Source organism: Condylostylus longicornis, unplaced genomic scaffold (genome assembly GCF_029603195.1).
Source record: "Condylostylus longicornis isolate FDR11 unplaced genomic scaffold, ASM2960319v2 ptg000005l, whole genome shotgun sequence".
Classification (NCBI taxonomy): Eukaryota; Metazoa; Arthropoda; class Insecta; order Diptera; family Dolichopodidae; genus Condylostylus; species Condylostylus longicornis.
The window spans coordinates 6,664,671-6,686,148 of NW_026577974.1; the positions used below are offsets into that span (position 1 = coordinate 6,664,671).

The following is a 21,478-nucleotide window of genomic DNA, read 5'->3' on the forward strand; positions in this document are numbered from 1 at the left end:
TGAAAAAAAACATGAAATAAAATAAGAGCAAAACACTATTATAACAGTGCCGGAATAAAAACTTTCCTGATGAGAATTTTTCAAAATTATCTCATATGTACACAAACCAACATAACATTATACGCTCATACAATTTGTATATGTTTGAATGTGTATAAAGCTTGCTTGAATTGTATAAGAAATCATTAACTCATTTTAACTTTTTTTTGCTTTACAATTTTTGTTTTTTTTTTTATATTTTTAAATGATATTGATAATATTATGTATGATATGTGCTTTAAGAAGAAAAATAATGTTGAATGGCAACATTATATTACCTACTTTATTATAACGATATAAATTAATGATGTTGATGATGATTAAATGTACGATGTTGTTTAAAAGGGGAGAGTCGAGAAGAAAAGTAGAAGAGAAATTTTCTGTTACAACAATATCATAGGGTGGAATAAAATTTATATGTGAACCGTGTAAATACTTAGACACAAATATTTAAAAAAAATAAACGTACGTAACAAATATACAAAAACAAAAATTTTACACATTTTATGTAATAAACGAAAGGACAATATTTAAAAAAAAAAATGGTGAAAAAGACGAACAGTGGTGAGTTCAATATTCACCAGATCAAAAATTTTCAAAAAAAATTCTCTTTTTATATAATATCAAAATTTTAATAAGCTAAATTATTTATGTAAGTTCTTATAATATTACCTTTTTCCTCTCAAAAAATCGATAATTAAACCTAGCGGGGAATTTTTGAATTACGACTCTTATTCATCTCATCCATTAAAGCTTCATAAATTACTTGTTTAAGTTCGATAAACTTATTTTGTTCGCGTTATCACTCCCACACATTTTTCGCCTGATATATGTACATCTTCTAATTAAGAGATCACAATCTGAAAGATATATAGAGCAACACATAAATCAACAACTCTATCACAATTTACAAATCTTAAACTGTACACAAAACTACATTAACAAAAGCTAATTGAAAAGCCGTATATGAAATAGGGAAAACACACATTAACTTTTTGTTTACTTTACCTAACATATTCTTTGCCTTTGTTATTGCATATAATTATGTTTTAGTTTCGTCCGCCAGAGTGAGAGAGAGACTCTTGTGTCATACTTTTTTATATGCACGTTTACATACAAACACATAAAAACACAATAAAAATTATATTTTTGCTATATTGATAACAATGCAAAAAAAAAATATGAAAACAAACAAAAGAAAAAATGCAAAGAAAACAAAAGTTATACAGAGAGTTTAAAAAAAAAAAGGCAACATAAATTTACTCCTGTTCGAATGAAATAACAGTAAGAGTCAGAGCAGAGCAAGTTTGTGTATGGTGTAAAAGGTTAATGGAGTTTTTTGTTCCATTTTTCGACTTTGTAATTTTTTGTTTTGTTTTTACTTTTCTTTTCTGATTTATTTATTCCTTTTTTTTTCTCTCTCTTTCCCATTCATATATTCATTATAAAATTCCTATATACCTAATATTTTTTTCAGATTTTTAAAAATTCATTTTTTGTTTTTTCTTTCTCTTTTTCTTTTTGCATTTTATATTTACACAGTGGTGACGAAAATAAAAATTCAACAAAAAAAAAGAAAAGTAAAAATGAAATCCTGTTTTATAGCATCCCGTTGGAAATTTTCAATACAAGATTTTTTTTTTTTACATTAAGATTTACTTAAATTTTTTTTGTATTTTTCTATAGAAAATTATTTGAATGTGTTTGTGTTAAAGAGTATAACTATGTTTTATATGAACTTTTAAAAGTTAAAGAAATGAGAAATAATTCAATATTTTTATAATGGTGTAGTCTTTAACGTCGTCTTGCTTTGGTTGCTGCTATACTTCTGTTGTTTTGTTGCCTCCTCTCCCCTGACATTTCCCTTTCTATGTATTACATTTATGTTTTTTTGAATGTTCGATGCTGCTTCGCTTTTTCTCTTTTTTCATTAATTTGTGGTGAAAAAAAAATAATTCATTTTTTTTCTCTTCTATACTCTTTTGCTGCTTTCTAATCAAATTAAATTAATGAATGAAAAGTTTGTTTACTCTAAAAAAAATTGATATATATATATATATATATATATCCTCTAAATGGGAAGGATGTTTAATATAATAAAAAATTATTAAATACATACACATATATACGTATAATAAAATATAAAGCATATAACAAATATAACAGAATTTCAGTAAACATATACTTATAGAATGAGAAATTTTTGATTAATATTAAAACATAAATTAAATAAAAACTAAGAGAGTAGGAGTATAACATTATTATATATAGATAGAAAAGAAATCCGTAGAATAAGGGATATGGGAAAAAATGATAAAAATCAGAAAAATGAGAACAATAAAATTATTTTTGCCTTACTTTGCAAATAAATTTGATTTGTTTAAGGACATTTTTGAGGGAATCTATATATGTATTTATAATTTGTATAACAGAAATTTATAAAAGAAAGTTTTTATTAGAAAATATGGTTGTGGTAAATGATGTAAATTTTTATTTTTTTTTTTTTTGTAATTTATTTGTTATTTATTTGTAGCATTTTCATACAAAAAAAATTTTTTTATAATGTTAATTTATAATATAATAATTAGGTTAAAATTAATGGTGTGAAGCAAGTAATTAAGCCTAAATATATGCAATTTTTTATTATGTATTTACATTATAAATAAATACGTTTAAATTGTAATTATTAGCAGTGTTGCTTTGTAGATATAATTAACTTGGATACAAGAAAAAATTGAATTTTGAAATAGTGAATTAATTGTATAACAGTTTTGTATATAATGTGGAACTCTTCCTTTAATACACATTTCAAATAAATCCATTTGTATAATTAAAAATTCAATATTTTTTAATTATAAACACTTTCATATAATAGCGAAAATTTTTCATAGAAAGAAAAAATTGCTTTAATGCTACTCTTTGCACCCTAAATTTTAATATTTTATTATATACAATTTAAAAAATAAATTAAAAATAAATAAATTTGCTTTTTATATTTTTTAATTGAATATTATAGTTAATGCCCTTGTTTTTCTATAGTGTTTTTACACTATCACTTTTAATTTTTTTTTGCAACAGCAAAGTGCAAAGCACACACACAGAAAATTTATTAAGATAAAGGTACAAACACATGTGTATGTACTCGTATTTAATTTTATTTGAGTCAAGGAAGTTTTTTTCTTTGAAACAAGACTTTTTACCTCATTTAATTTAATTTTGAACATATACTTGTACACAATTGTAATTTTAAGCAACATTTGCTTATACATAAAACATATTTTTTATATGTATAACAAGTATCAGAAGCAAACAAAAATTGTATAATAACCAGAAAGTAGTATAAGAATAAGAGAAAAAAAATAGAAAACCTTGAAGAAAATTATAGAAAAATACCCGATTTCTATAACATTTCATGCAAAAGTTCATTATAAAGTTCATATATTATGTTCTGTGCAAATTTTTCTTTATTATTTGAAAAAAAACAAAAAATATGATACACAATTATCATAAAATGTGCAGTAGAGCAAAGAGACAATTATTAAATAAAAATATATGTATTGAAGCCATAATTTTTTTTTGCATTTCTCACATTCTGTTGCAGTTCTATTTTGAACTCTACGATCCAAATGATAAAAAAGTGGTAATTATTACAGCTACTAATAACAAATTTTTAATAAAATTTAACAGTATAACAATTTGAAAATTATAACTGTTATACGCCGAGTTCTTGCGATATATTGTATAGGAAATGATACGTCAACTTCTAACATAAGATTAGAGTATAACATAAGATTAAATAGTATAACAACTATAAACACTATAACTGTTATACGCGGAGATTTTATGTTATATTGGATTGAAAAAACACTGTCGAGTTCTATAGTATAGCAACTAAAACATTAAATTTATATTTTATTAACTAATTTCTGCACTTTTCCAAATAAATTGAATTGATGTTCAGTTTTTCCCATACACATAATTTATTTTTGCTTTCGTCTTCCCAATGCTTTTGTTTTAAAATATTACAACCCGTATTTTTCACTTACATCATAGTCTCTTCAAATTGTATATATTTGTATGAAATAATTAAATATCATAAATAATAATCACAGTACAAAAACGTAGAATATTATAATCATCACTATTAGAAACGCATACTTATACAACAAAAGTAGAAGTGTGTAAAATTACCCCTTTTGTGTATATGCAATTTAATATTTTGACATATTCAAAACTTTATATGTATATTATGTAGACTACTTATTAAAGTTAATAGCTATTTAAATACTTATTTCTCTTTTGATTTCTGATTTTAACTATTTCATTTCTATACGAATTTTTAATATTTATAGTTACAAATAAAATATAAAATATGAATGATAAAATATTATTTAGAACGTAAATCATTCCCGTCCTCCTCCTCCTTATATTTCCGATTCTAGGTATGTACTTGCATATTATTAAATACATTAATAAAATAATATTTATAAGCTTTCATATATACAAAAAACAAAATTATAAATAAATTATGTATAATATAGTAAATATGCACGCCGGTAACAAAATCAGCATCGACAGCGGAATTTATAACAATTTAAAATCAGTACTCATATGATTATATTATTATTATTATATTGTAGAACACATATGAAGAAGCCGGAAAAACCAAAAAGATTAAGGTCATTGATAGTCATGAATGAAATGTAAAAAAAAATATATAAAATTGCGAACATAGCAAAAAAAAAACATAGAACCACATGAAAGCAAGCAGTAGAAAAGAAAATTCAGAAAATTTTCATAATAGTGTATAACATTATTCAGTAAATGTGAAATCTGTGGAATTTTAATAACAAAATGCTAAAATATAACAAAATATTTAAAAAAATAACCCCAATATAAGTCCAAAATAATGTAGAAAAATTATAAAAAGAACTACAATCCTAATTTTGGGGTTAAATTCGTGTATTGATTTTCGTATCAGTGATCGGTATCAATGATGGTAACGTTTTAGGCAACGTGTATTTACGGACCCTAACAACAATTTTTCCTTTGGTTCATATATTTTAACGAACTTTCAAGTCCGAGTCCGATTTTGGCTTATAGTAATAAAAAATTTGTCGTCGGATTCTTTCGTTCCCCAATTTCGGGTCATCTTCATCGATTCTAACTCTTTTTCTTCTGATCTAATTTGACTATCTTTTCAATTTAGACATTTTACTCCTACTTTAACTCTTCCTTTTTGACTCTGATACGCCGTTTGTTATTATATACACGTAGTATAACAATTTGTATAACAGTTTTATAACTGTTATACAGTTAAAAAAAATTTAAATTTATTCAAGTCCGATATTCCGACTACTCTGCTACCACAATACGTTAAAACGTTTTGACTACAAGGTATTAGAAATGAAATTACAAATCATTAATAATCATAATTGCCAAAAAATACGTTCATAGTAAAAATACAAAGAATATAGAAAAAGGGAAAATGTTCGCATTTTGCTTCACTGACAACTCTTAATAATCAGATCACGTTTTAGTTGAAAATGATCGTAATATTAGTACAAGCATACAAAATATTCTAAATATTTTAGGGAAAAAAAAGAGAGGCGAATGGGAGAATCTTTAATATCCAATTTTTTTTTCGTTATGTTTTCTAAACATTAAAGTGTTTCACTTTTTTTCCCCTCCTCTAAATATTATACTTCTCTTCATTTCAATATTCGGTTCAGATTTTTAATGATTTGTTCCTATATGCATAACTTTACAATATTTTTGATTAAAATGATGAGTGAGTATATCCATATAGTATGTGATGTTATTTGAAAAAGGAGAGAGAGAAAAATATGCTGATAGAATTTTTTATGACCACCGTTTGTAGATATGATAGAATGCATACATTTTAATAGTGTCTAATTACATTTTTCTAAAAGAAAGTATTTTCCAATGAAATTAATTGTTGTATAACATAAATTGTAATGTTCGAAAAAGATGTGCAGTATCAACTTGTTTTTTAACAAATTTTGAGCTTCCGTTTGACAAATAAATTCGGGCTCATAATTCTTGAATCACATGAATTGAATTAAAAACAAATCGCCCTGTTAAAATGTTTGTCACCACACATACCTAATTGTAGTCTAATTAATTAAAATTTAACAAAAATTTCAGTGAATATACCAACGCTATTTTATTGTTATTCCACGGCTGCAGTGCTCATAACTTATTTTAGCTTTTTGTGCATAAATTTACGATGAATTTAATACAGTTAACAAAATTTTATTAATAATATTTTGTTATACTATGTAAATTTTATGTTTCCGTTGTCATCCTACATTTCATTTTATTGACTTGTAATCTTAAATTGTTATATTTAATTTCATTTTAATAAATTTGCTTCAGCTTTCATCACAGTCTCTTTAATTATATATAGTGTGTATTTAAAACTAAAGATCCGAGCGCACTCCCAAAACAAAAAATTTTGTGTAGTTAATATAATGTAAGCATAAACAATATGCGTAAATGAGTGAAATGATCGAATGCATGCCGCTGTAAGACAAGAAAGAATGCGGTCTAATTGAATTTTTTGAATTTATTTTTTGAATTATTTTTTTTGAAGAATACATGTATGAGGAAATGATAAAAAGAAAATTCCAAAGAAGTAAGGGACTTCCTTAGGGAAAAATTTTTGTTTATTTTTAAATCGCGGTATTTGCGTTGGGTGCGTATAATAAAAGAGAAAAAAGCAAAAAAAAAACTGTTCGACTACAAAAATTTTCTTATTTGATTTTGAATGAATAATTACATAATTTACATTTTGACAAAAAAAGAATAAGAAAGAAGAAAAAAAAAATTGAACCAAAAATTGATGCATTTTTTCTTGAATAAAAATTAAAAATAAATTTAGATTTTTATGGAAATTTAAATTTGATTTTCAAAAATAAAAGAAAAAAATAGACACGTTCAATATTTCAAAAATCAACTATTTCCGGGTGCATAAAATGGCTTGCTCTTTTTTTTTAATTAAGTGAATTTAATGTGATACCGCTGTGCTGTATGTAGATCGTTGGTGTGAGTTTCAGTATAATAGTTTTGTGATTCTATTTATATTCTACTAATAATTATATCTTTTACAAGAAATCGCTTATACTTTATTGGATCAATGATAATTTAAATAAAATCGATTAAAAATATTATTTTATTATTATTACATACCGTATGTTTTTATATACACGTAGTATAACAGTTTGTATAACAGTTTCATAACTGTTATACATCTTAAAAAATTTAAATTACGTGTGTTTCTTTTCAAAGAAGTATATATAACACTCTTGTCTACTTCTAATTACACCAATTTGAGAAAAGAGTACTAGTTTTTAATTTATGCTATTTGAAACAGGATTACGTTACCTTTTAACTTTTATTTTCTTCACAACCGGTGCAGCATAAACGTCTACTGTTCTTTTGAGGAAGTATAATCTGTATACTGTTCTTTTGAAGAAGAATAATGAAGAATATTAGAAAGTTTGTAAGAATGGGAAAAAACTGATAAAAAAAACATTTCAGTAAATTCATAAAAATAATGTAACTTAATTTAGTCTACTTCAATTATTGGTAATTTAAAATAATTACAATTCTATTAAGGAATTTATTATTAAAGAGTAAATCAATACCTGAAAATAATACAGAGTAAAAGAGAAAATTCTTTGAGAATTATTCTTTTTTAATTTTTTCATCAGAATTTTTAAATTTCTTTAGGGAATTTTTATTATGTTTACTCCTTAAGCTCCAAATTCTTCTACTCTTCCTAAAGTTTCACTTTACTTAAATTTTGCCTTAAACCTTACTTAATATTTCTTTCTTTCCTTTTCTTATTTTCTATTAATTTTCATTTTTATTTCATGGTTTTTTCTCTCTTAACTTTAAAGTTATTATATTTGTGTTTTCATTTCATTATTTTATTTCCCTTCTTAGTCTTATACTAAGAAGAAAAAGAAATTAAAGCAAAAATTGTTATACACTTCATTTTAAAAATATAAAGTACTTGCTATTTTCAGTGGCTCTTATATGTACTCCTCTCTCTTCGTTGTGAATATTTCAAATTTTCTTATATTAAGACGCGCTATTTTTTAATGTGGAAAAGTTGAATCCCATAACTTTTCTCCTCTCATTCTGATATCTGATGCTTGCGGTCGATATTCCGTCAAAAATAAAATTTCACAAAATCTGTAGGAGGTGTTTAAGGTAAACTTATACTTATTTTTTTTTCAACGAAAAAATACATAATTTTAGTAAAATAATAAGGACTGCGACAAAATGAAATAAAAGAAAAAAAAAACAATTTTTTCTCTCTCTACCTTCAATAAAAATGCCAAGTAAAGAATTTTTTCTTATAAATTTTATTTTTCAAAAAAAAAAAATAAAAAGCCTCAAGCTGACAAAAAATTCAAAAACAAAAAGAACAATTCCGGAAATTTTTATGTTTACCAAACCCCTTCTGCTCGTGCTCGCCTCCCCCTCACCTTACCTCACGAATCTGCTCCTTTATTAACCGGTAAATTTCAATCTCCGTCGTATTTTTTTTCATATAAACTTGCAAATATTTTTCGTACTTGTATTTAAGAATTTAAAATTTTCTCAAATTGTATGGAAGGTTAAACGAAAATGACGTAAAATATTGAAACCTAAAAGTAAATAAAAGGTGTATGTGTGTTGGTAATAAAATATTGCAGTAAAATGATTTTTTTTTTCTTTTTTTTTCTTTATAAATTCATTATTAACCCATATATATCCTTGGGGATGAAAAGTTCTTATTCATATTGTTGTAAAAGTTTTCAACAGTAAGGGGGATTTTTTTTTGTTGTTGTTGTTCTTGTTGTTTTATTATTTCAGCTTGTGTAAATTTAATTTCACTTAAGTAGTTATTTTACATATTTATCAAATTAAAATAAGAATCACACAAGGAGCTGCGATAAATTTTCTCAATACACTGAGAATTTCAAGAGTATAACAATAAAATCAATGAAGATTTTTTCTTGTAACAAATACCTTAAACGTTTATTTAGATTTTAACAAACCATAAAAAGTTTTCATGTATGTAAATGTGTAATGGTAATACAATTGATTTTTAATTTAAGAGGAAGAGTGATAATAAAAATCAGAACGGAATTCGATAATATTTAAAAAAAAGACTAAATTATATTGTAGGGATTTCTTTAAATGAATTTATATAAGTAAACTTGGCAATTGTATAACAGTTTTAAAGTGCATAATTTATTTTAAATTTTATGCTTTAGAATTTTAGTTTTTAAACTGAGAATGTATAACTCAAATGGATTAATAATAAAGTTCGGATTAAGATAATAAGTTTTGGATAGTTTGCTTAGAAAGAAAATTTTACGCGTGATATGGAAAAACTATACGTAACTTCAGTTAAAACGAAGCCTTCTATACTCGTGAGTGAATTTAGGATTTGTAATGACTAGCCAGAAAAATTGTATAGAAATCGTGTGGCGCTTTCAATAGCTATCTCAATAGTTCATTAAATAGAGATTTCTTGCTACATTAAGTTGCTTCAGCGTTATCTGTTAAATGTTATAGTGTTAAACATGATTCTCTTTTAAAATTTTATATAAATCACTTTTAACAATTTCATTTAAGTAACTTGGCACAATAACGAATAAATTCTATAATTCTGATTTCCTTTTTAAACTCCATTTTATAATATTAAAAATCTCATTTCCTGTTATTTATTAGCAAAAGAAAAGTTTTTGAAATAAATTACATTCATATAGAGGATGCGAAAACTAAATACCCAAATTGTTATACGATAAGTTCTAAAATTCAAATTTACTCGTAGAAGACTTTATTCTGCAGTATTGTAAATAGTTGATTTCATCTTTTCTTTAAATAAATTATTAACACAATATTCTCCTCTTTTATACTTTCTCAACTAGAAATATTCACTTTAATATAAAAACCATCCTATTACTGTATAGTCTGAACTACTTCCTATTTATTCTAACTAAAAAAGGATATTTTTCGGGCAGTATATGTGTATGCTACATATACGAACATAAATTAAATGGAAAATTTCATATCATTCTCTTTTCATTAAGGAAAACTAACGAACATTTGTTAACCTATAACAAGGCCTAAACTAATAAAGATATTTTAGATTTGTTTCACAAACAGAGTGGATTGCATTGGGAGAATGAAATGCTTAAAACTGATTTAAAGATTTGTAACCCGAAGAGTTTGTACAATATAATTTCTGATTCTTGAAAATAGCTTCAGAAGCCCTTTTCAGTATTCAGAGACGGATTAAGTATGAAATAAGTAATCTTTAATTAGCTCGGTCCTCATTAGAGAAAAATGATAATTAATATTATATTTTAAAGGTTTAATTAGCAACAAAAATTTTTCTTCTTTTCCAATTTTGTTCCAAGACACCCTGTATAATAGACTTATATTAGATACATGATAAGCAAAAAGAATTCTGACAATGCATTTTCGATTTTTGTCCGTTTATTCAGAATGATATTTGAGAATTTCTTATGAAGATATGAAAATAGGAGAAGAGAAGATAAAGAAATTAGGACTGGCGGAGGAAACCTCAAAAAAAACCTCTTAGAGGAACAATTTTTTGAAATTTGGTGTTTTAATGTCTGAAAATTTTCAAATTATGAAATTATTGGTCTATTGTATTCAATTTAATAATGTTATCAGCCAGAAAGGGCAGTTTTATGAAATTTGCTTTAAAAAGCATCTATAGAAAACTCAGCTAGAAAACTCGCAGTTTCAGATGATTTTGAAAACTCCTTTTAAGTTTTTTAAAATTAATAATTTGTAACCCTTACCAAAAATCAAAAATTATAGCTACGTTTATTTATAAATCAATAATTAATTTATAATTTACTAGCAACGTCTAATTGATTTTCCATATCCTTAATGATGTTAAATATAAAATTCAAGGTTATAAATTGAAATTTTTCATATATTGTGTCATACCTTATCTATAAATAAATACTATTAAGAAAATGTAAATTTTCCTTACTTTGCATAAGTTTATTGGGCTTTATTTAATTACCCTATATGCCATTATATTACTCGTATAAATGTGTTTGAATTTGTACACCCTTTACTTCCCAAATAAATTAAATTTTGATGTTCCATTTTATGAGCTTTCTCATTAAAATCAAATTTATAAGACAATCAAAATTTAAAAATAGTTTACCTTTCAACTTTTTTTAGTTTTCCTTTTATCAAATTATTTATAAATTTGAAGAGTTTTACTCTTACCTACACCTACAGTTACTACTATATGTTATATAGTATGAGCCCTTCCATAGGTGATTGTAGTTTGAATAATAAAATATGTTCACAAAATGCTGATACATTATTGATTTAAAAAATCATTGTTATATAACAATTCACAAATGATAGACGTAAACGAATTTCTTAAATGGATTACTGACACTATCTTATAGCAGGAAAATGAGGTGGCCCAAAATAGCTTATTAAAATTGACCAGAGACATTGTATATTTTGAAAATTGTATACTTATTTTTTCACATAAAAATCAACTTAGCAACCAAATTTTGGTAATGAGGTGATAGTACCCTGCGACTAAAAATACAATAGCATCTATTCGGCATCGAAGGAAATATCTCTCGTTGTCTACTTTTCTTCTGGATCTAAAAGGCAAAAACTCTTCTAGAAGATACTAAGAAGTCGCTTGACTTCCACAGACTCAAAACAATCAAAAGTATGCATTCAGGAGACTTGCTAGCTCAAACTTGATTTATGCCTATGAGTAATAATCGCTGTAGTTCTTTCTTCATTATTTTGGCATTAGTATTTTAAAATTTCTTTAGACTACGATAACGTAAAACGGTTTCATTTTAGTTTCGGCCTTCTTTTTTATGTATTCATAAGAATGTCGTTAGAAATGGATTCCGGCTCTAGGAAAGGTAGGCTGCACCTTCTCTTTTATTGGATTAAATGCTAACTTGGATTCAAGTCATATGGCTTATATTATGTCATCCCGCAATACTCTTTTTTCTGTTTTTAAATATAAAAGCTATGAGTAGGTTTTAATGAAGAATAATAATTAACTACACACTTTTCTAATGAGATATTCATTGACATTTTAATTATTGTTATACACTTGCTTTTTAATAAAGAGCACGCAATGTAACATTTACAATGTTCAAATTATAAAATACACACTCTGAAATACACCCACACACCTACACGTAATTGTTTATAACATAAAAGCAATATAAAGTCATCAATTTTAATAACCACCATACAACAATCATTATAATTAAAATATTCTTTGAAATTTCCTTGAAAATACCACCTTTTCTTGTAAAATAAATTAAGAATATCAAAAAGACCACATTAAAGAATAATATAGAAGTGAAAATGTCAACCTATCAACAACGTCAAATCAAAATGTTAATTAAGTTAACATGGATATTGTTAACAAACCAATTAACGATATAACTGACTGTCAAAAATTTCAACATTTTTTATAAGTTAGTGCCTTCCTTCTTACGTTAAATACATGGAACAATTCAAAATTTTCATATAATGAGTTCATTTTAAGGATTCGATGGGACCATTATTATAGCATTTAGTCATAATATGAGACCGTTTAAGTATACTTAGTGTTAGAAATTAATTTATTTATTATAGGTCAACTAAGGAACGGCTACAATGACAACAAAATTATTATACGAGTATGTTAAGGCTATCGACTTTCCACAATTCATTCATTTTGTTTTTTAGCAAAACTTTTAAATAAAAAACATTTTAAAGGTTGGTTTAATTTACCATTTTTATTATATCCTTACATGTAATCGGATTTGAGCACTTTGCAAAATCATTACAACGAATAGAGAGTTCTTTGTACTATAGACATAGAGCATAAATGTTTGTAATATATTGTGTAAGTTGTGGATGGTTAACTTATACTTCTTATACGTATTTAATGTATGACAATTAAATTTCGTTGAGATTTTGTAATAAATGTAATTGGATGATTATTCTCCATAGTTGTGGGAATAACTCTTGATTTTATTTGATTTTATACAAATTGTGTAATGATTGCGTATAAAAATTTTAATGTACGATTAAAATATACTTTAGGAAATGACAAATTAATTAAATAGGTTCGTTTATTTCAAAATTGAAAAAAAAAGGAGCTTATAGAACGTTTTCTAAATAGAGGGATTACAGAGTTTCGATTAAAACGTAAGATCGTACACACCCATAGATGACTGTGCAGAACGTCGGGAAAAGCAGAGTTTTAACAAGCCTGAAATACGTTGACAAAAACGAGATTCAAGAAATTTCTGCCTCGTGCTCGGCAGAAGTTAATATGGGTGGGGGATGAATAAAAGCTTTCGCCTTTTTCTCTCTGTCGCAGCAGATTCCTTAGAGATATTTTTCTGATCTTTTGTCGTCAATCTGGTATGTTCACCAGTCAGACAATGTCCCGTTAACATCCCTGTTACAGTACCGAAATCCTCCCATCGGCGAGATATCGGAACCCTTGTACGGCATAATAGCTCAAAATAATATTAAAATTTTTGCTACTATCTAATTATGTGAGTATGCGTAAACACTGTTTTAATTTACAAAATTGTACGCCCTTATTTTATGTATATATATTACGTATCTACCCTACTAACACACGTAAACAATGAAAATCGAAATTTTAGGAAAAGTCAATATTTGATTACGATTACGTTTTTGTTTTTTCTTTGTTTCTTGTTTCGGTTTTTGTTTTTTTTTCTCTTATTAAATATTGATATGAAAAATCACTTCGATGACATTTTACTTTCTAACATTTTTTACGCATGTGTTAGTTAAGTAAATACAGTAGAAGACACTTTAATTTTTTTTTAATAATTTTATATATTTCATTTTGGTAAAGCGGTTTGATTAAGTTGACGATTGGCGGGGTCTGTCTTATTAAATGTGAAGCAATTTAAGTTTTACGTACCCAAGACAGAGCATCTGAGGCACTCTTTGATTACAGTAAAACTTAGAAAAAGAAAAATTTACACATGAAATATTTCACAGTAAAACCATATTTTGGCTCAAATTGTGCACTTGTCCTGTGTGTGTTTGATTTTCGTACAAGTGAATATTACTATTGTTATATTTAAAAATGATATTCACTGTAGGTAGTTGTTATACATAAAATATTGTTAACTGTATATAATATGTATTTTTTGTTTTAAATCTGAATCAAAAATAAGAAAATAAATAGTCACATTAATTTTATATTCCGATAATCTGTTATTTGGGTCACTCCTCTATAATAAATCGATTTTCATTCTTTTTTTGTTCAAACTTACATACGCAGGTTACAGTTATTGTAATTCTACATTTATATCTTTTAATTTTTATTCATTATTTTTAAGATTCCACTACAATAATTCTTAAGATTGCCTTGATAAAAATTCGAATATTATGGAATTTGGGATTACAAATGTGTTGGACATTTTTCAACTATATGCAATAGGAATTGAGTTGTTATTGATTTTTGATAAAAAAATGGGGTACAAGAATAAGAAAGCAATGAATTCGTGTAAATAATAACGTAAAATCATAATTAGACCCGGAAAATTCTTGGGAGGAATATGAAAGAATCGAAAATGAAGGGAGAGAACAAGAAGAACGTACGAAAATTAATTATATGAATTATTTATAGAACTAGATGTTGGAAGAAATACTCAAAAAAGAAAATAAATTCTATATAAGCAAAAATATAGAATATACACTCGGAGGAGACCTACATACGTTGGGATGTATCAATATTGAATATGTATGATCATATCAGAAGAATACGAGTACAAAGATCGAGTAAAATAAAACCAGACTTAAAAGAAAATATAAGATGATTGTTAAGAGATATTAAGAAACCCAATTAGATGAGCTCCCAAGACTTGCGGTTCCTGGGACTCAATTGTTAAAGAATTCCGAATTTTTCGGATATAATTTCCGAAAAATTCGGAAATTCATACAAAAAAACAAAAGAAATGGAAAATGAAGAAACTCTTTGATTTTAAAGAAGAGTTGGAGAAAAATATTACAATTTCGTTTAGATTTTAAAATGGCCCTAGTAGCATCAACTTTTAAAATCTTTATTCCCTTGTCATTTCTTAAGATTTTCTCTTAATTTTTTTTCGATTTTTCCAGTTTTTTTTTTTTAATTTTATTCTTCATAAATTCAAATGAAATAAGAAATAAAAAATTTCCTTGATCCTTTTTTCATTCACTCAAATAATTTTTTTTTTCTTTTTGTGAGCCAGTGAAAATTCAAATTGAAATATAAGAGAAAAAGATGTTGTGTGGGTGTGAATAGTAAGTGGAAGGCATAAAATATATAAAAAGCAGACAACAACTTAAGTAAAGCCAAGAGATTATCTTTCTTAACTAAACCTTCTTCACATTTCTTTTTTCTGGTTTCCATAATTCATTTTTTTTTTCACCTGATTTTTTAATATTATAGTTCTGTATAACTACTAACTATGTATGTATACGAATTTCTCGTAATATATTCCGCATATGGGAATTAAATTCAAGAACACGAAAACGAAAAAATTGAGAGAAACAACAAAATATAAAAGTTTATCTTTTCATTCCAGTGCATTTTCAAGGATTATGAAAAAAAAAGCAGAACTTATGTATAATTTTCATCCTCCTTACCACATAAGTCATTTATATGTTATAAAGTTGAGTAATAATAAACGAGGTTGAATATAGATGCTGCATATATGAAAATAGAGCGCGTATTTAAGGAACGAATATGATGGGCTCATATAAACCACCACACATAATATACAATCATACATAAATACATTGTTTTACATAGCCGTTATGCATAATCTACTCCTTATATAAAGTGTTTTGTGATGTTGAACATTTTTCTTGGTTAAACATCTTCATAATCGTGGAAAATTTTCTTAAAAATATTTCACACAGACTCAAATATCCTAAAAAAAAAATATTTCTTGTTTTTTTTCCAGTTCATAACTCATGAATCTCAATTTTGTTATCCTTTATCCTCTACCTAAAACAACAAGAAACAGAAATAAAATCATTTTACATTTAAAGTAAAGACTTTAAACAAGAGGAATGGCATAAAATTTAATGCCAGATAATAAAGTTTTATATTTAAATATTAAAAATATTATTTAAGAAAATAAAAATTATATTTTTTACAAATTTGTATATGTTCGCTTTATATATGCCCATTAAAATGTTTGTCTACACAATTTGTAAAAACGCGAAACATATTAGAATGAGTTCAAGTAGAATTTGACTGCCTAAAAGATTTCTTATGTTTTTAAATGAATTTGCTCCTATAAATATGCTTGTGAAGAACATAGAAATTGGCATATTGTTGTATCATAACTTTACGCAATTCATATATGTTTACATACAAACGATCAATAAACTGTTATACGATAAATATTTTCTGAATAATTAAATGATTGAGCTTTAAAACAGAACAAATCTTTGGTTACAGGCAATAACTATTTAATTTTGCTTTATATACTTGTTATGAAGCCTTAAATTTAATAGTATGATTAGGCGATTTTGGATTAAATTCACGTGGTACTCCACAGAATCCACTCTGTCTTTCTCAGGAAGCTGTAACAACTCTCAGTATTCTCTCCCCCTCTTCCTCTCTCTTACTAGAGCTTCATACTCTCCCAGAAGGAGTACCGAGATCTCTTATTTTCGCCATCAGCTTACTCAGATATCCCCTAACACTGCCCCTAAAAAAACTCTGATGAAAATTCTCACCCGATTCTTGCACAACCCTATAATATTCTTGGAACACTTCTAGTCATAATTCTAGTCATCGCAAATGCACCTTCAGTTGATGTAACCCCAGGGCTTTCAGGGTAAAAGTAACTTTTTCAGCATTCCAACCGGCTTCTTTTTAATTCCTTTCTTAGTACCCAATGAACAGTATCTAGTTCGACTTTACAGAATTGTTCAGTGCCAATGGGAGATGTATTAGCGGCCCATACAGACCAGCACGTTTACTGCGTTGCCACATAACTTACTGAATGTAATTAGCAATGAATGGAATTATTTGTTCAAAATTTAATAACGCAACATTTCCGTACAATTTACGTATAAAATTCAACCTAAAATCTCACAGCAATTTAAATTTTTAAAAGAAAATTATTTAACAATGAAACTTAGTAAAATATAATTAAGAACCTAAAATATTGTAAGCCTACAATTTAAATATATTAAAAATTAATGATATTTATTTCTTAATAAATAGGAATAGAAATCAATTTTGAAATCCCAATTCAAAAACAAACTTACTCATATAATCATGAAGGAAATCCTAATTAAACTAATAATCACTTCTGAATATTTCAAAAGACGTTTCTTAACCACAACAATTACGCATACTTCTTTCAAATTTAATAAATAAAGTGAAAATTTAATTTGAATTTGACATTGACCGCATTTTTAATTTTTATTTTTTTTTGAATCATCAACAAAAAAAAAATCACTCTATTCAAATCGTAAAATGGCATTTTAAATGGAAAAAACATCTTTAATCAGAAGAAAGAATCTTTAATCTATAATCAAAATAATTTTTAATGTCATAAATCAACATTTTATTGTTATTCTTTTCAATATAAGAGTAAATATGTTTTGAAAATCATTCATTCGTTATACTCGTATACTTTTATTATACATATAACAAAATTTTTTTTATATCCCCGAAAAATATTGTTATACATAAAATATATATCAATATTTTAATAGTTTTATTATATTTATTATTGCTATAAGTATGAAATTTAAATGTTAGCTTAATGATATCATCTAAAAATTAAATATCGTTTGTTTTTATAAGAATTGTTATTATAAAATTTATTAATTTATTATAAAGTTGTTATTGTATTTGAAATGTTAAATAAATTAGCAATCATACATCATACATCATGCATATCATACAACATACATATAAATACAATAAGTTTATCATACATCATACATTTCGAAACAATAAATCATACAAGTCGCCACACAAATCATACATTCTCATCATGCGTCATACAAAGCAACACGTACATTATACAAGTCGACACGTAATAATACGACTTAAATATTGTAATATATCATACATATCAATAAACAAATCATACATCTCGTCTTATACCATACATATCGTCATATATAAAACATATTGAAACGTAAATCATACATAAATGTCATCATACGTTATACTTATCATTTAAGAAATCATGCATCTCGTCTTATATCACACACATCGTCATATATTAAACATGTTGAAACGTAAATCATATATATAAATATCGCCATACATATAAATAAACAAATCATACATTTTGTTATACATAACACAAGTCGATACATATAAACAAACAAATTATACATCTTGTCATACATCATGCAAGTCGATACGTACATGCTTATACAAGTCGAAAAGTAAATTATACATAAATATCGTTATATGTCACACATATCATCAAACAAATCATACTTGTCGCCATACATAGAACTTGTCGAAACGTAAATCATACTTAAATATCGTTATACGTCATACACATCAATTTATTTTAACCTAAATTATAGTTAAAATTACATTTTTTATCAATCTAATAATTTTAATAATACCATTGATTTTCTGTTTTGTGAATCCAACAATATTACAGTCAACATTGAACCATTCTATCTATATAACACTTTTATTATTCTGGATAACAATTGATATATCGTTGCTTATATTGTATTTACTTCAACAAATTATAGATTTTATGGCTAGATATCCTATAATAGAGTTAAGTGATAATTCCAAAATTTATTCATTTCATTTTCAAAATATTTGTACCAACTGAATTTACCATAATAATATTTTCTATACATACATACATAAATATAAATTAAATTGAATTATTGTTATTATTGAATATTAAAAATTGTTATATGAAATAATTTTTCGACTCAAAATCATTTTCAAACATTTCGTACATAAAAAGAAATTTTCTGAATTGGATTTATTGTACGAGTATAAGAATTCAGGAAATAAAAAATTAAAATAATATTTTTAATAATAACATTCAGAATTTTTTTTTTGAATATTAAGAATTTATTATACTCGTATATATTTAAATATTAAAGATCTTGTATAACAAATTTGATTTTTTTGGTTTTTTTGATTTTTTTTTTTGTCAGGTCGAGGTCATCTTTTTAAAATTTTATAAATACAAGCCTGTCTATATATGTACATAATGAATATTTTTCTTATTAATTGAATTTACACACATACACGCATACAGATACATGCGGAAGATATGGTAAATTCTAGATAATAAAATTTCGCTTTTATAGTATAATTAAAATATGCCCTAGATTTTTAAATTTAGAAATTGGATAAGCCACACACACACATGCAAAACACTATATGGAATGCTTTTAATATTTTGTAGTAAAATATGTAAAATGAGTAAATATTACAAAAACAAAAATTTTAAATTGTTTTCTTATCTTTTTACACGTTTATACTTAGTGTTATAAAAATAAATTATTGAATTTTTTTGAGATTTTCTAAATTAATGTTAATATGTAGGTACTTACAATCGCTTATTTATGAGAACTAGACTTCCAAATTACTCGTACGCACAATTATTCATACAATATTGAAAAATTGGTGTTTCAACAAAAAAAATTTGGAACATTTATGATTGAAATCTAAAATAGCTGTGTGTACCTACGTGTGCATATTTAAAAATCAGAAATTTCATAATTTTTAAAAGTGTTCTATTTCAAAATTTTCAACAATTTTTAAAGATATTTTTAAAATGTTTAGAATTTTTGAAAATTTTGTAATTTCATGTAATTGTGTTTACATTAAAAATTTTTTAACTTATCGCATTACACGTAATGCATTCCAAATATTGTAATTTTTCTTTTTTAAAATATTATGCAATTACGCATTCTTAAAATATGCCTTGTGCTGAGTAACTGAATAAAAAATTTTTTGTATACTAGGAAGTATTTTAAATTGGGGATTATTAGGGTACCTTGTATCAAATACGAGTACAGCATAATTTTTTTCCCGAACACATAAATTTTTATTCCCGAATCACGAATTACAGTTAATTCTTAAATGAGTAAGATCAACTTCAGAAATGCAGTAATATGGTACTAATACACAATTCAGCTTATAAAAATGAATTGCTGAATTTTGTAATAATACAATATTATTGCATTTTGGAAGTCAAGGTATTTTGATTACTACACAATTAATTGAAATTTAAATTTAGAGTAAATAATTAGCGAAACAAAGTGGTAAATAATTTTTGAACTAAAATTCACCTTTTATTTGAATCCAATCTTATTCAATTTTTATTCAATTATTAAAAAATTTAACAACTGAACTCTGAAATTCTCACCCTACCTCTCCCTACCTCTCACTCTTACTCACCATACCTCTATGATCCAAAAAAAAAATTCCCATAAATATTTTCTCAGTTTTTTTTAATTTTCATTTTCAAAGAGTAAATAAGTACTTACTCTCAGTCTAAACTTGAAATATAATACATTTTTAATTCGCCTACTCTTATCCAAGTGTTAAACTTTTCCTTTTTAAAAATTCTCAATAAAATTTACCTATAGTAATAAAAATAAAAAAAAAAAACTTAACCAATCAATATAAATTATAATTAATTGTTTTTAGAAAAACTTTTTTATAAAATTTAAATAAAATATTTTGTGTTTTTCTCTGTAAACTTTCAAACCTCCTTCAAAATCACAAATTAAAATTTATATTATGAGGATAAAAATTTTTTTTGGAAATTTATTTTAAGAATTTTTCCTTTTTTTTTTTTTAAATAAATCTTGGGTATAAGTGTAGAGTTCTTATTACTTTTAAATCCTATGATATTGAAAATTTTATGTTCTATAAGGAGCAGAATATGTTCCATGGAGAGAATGAGAATTTATGGATTTTTTGTTACAGAAAACAAAAAGGATTTTTAAATCATTCTGAAAATAAGGAAAATAGCATGTTGGAGGCACAGTACTGAACGTTCCGTTCCTTGTATAGGAAGGGTATACGACATATACTGATATCAAATATGATATTAAAATACTCTCTATTAAAATACTCTCTTAAAAAAATGAGATATTAATATAATTATATGTAAAGGCAACTGTTGTACCAATAACATTTACTGTTTCAGAAAGAAATAGAACTAATTCTAAAAGAGCTCTATATTGAAATGTGGAACAATTAATAAATACACAATTATTTCTAGGGTGTTTTTAATCTACATTTATGTAAATAGAGGTGCCACAAAATTCTTTTATTAAATTTTTTCTTAAAATCTTACATTATAATTTAGTTTTGGAAATATAACTT

General features: G+C 25.2%; 1 protein-coding gene across 6 annotated transcripts in view; it reads left to right on the forward strand.

Moving 5' to 3' along the window:
* LOC129616251 (probable WRKY transcription factor protein 1) overlaps nucleotides 1–21,478 on the forward strand; it is a 128,035-nt gene that overhangs the window by 101,175 nt on the left and 5,382 nt on the right. The gene's annotated exons all lie outside the window — the stretch shown is intronic.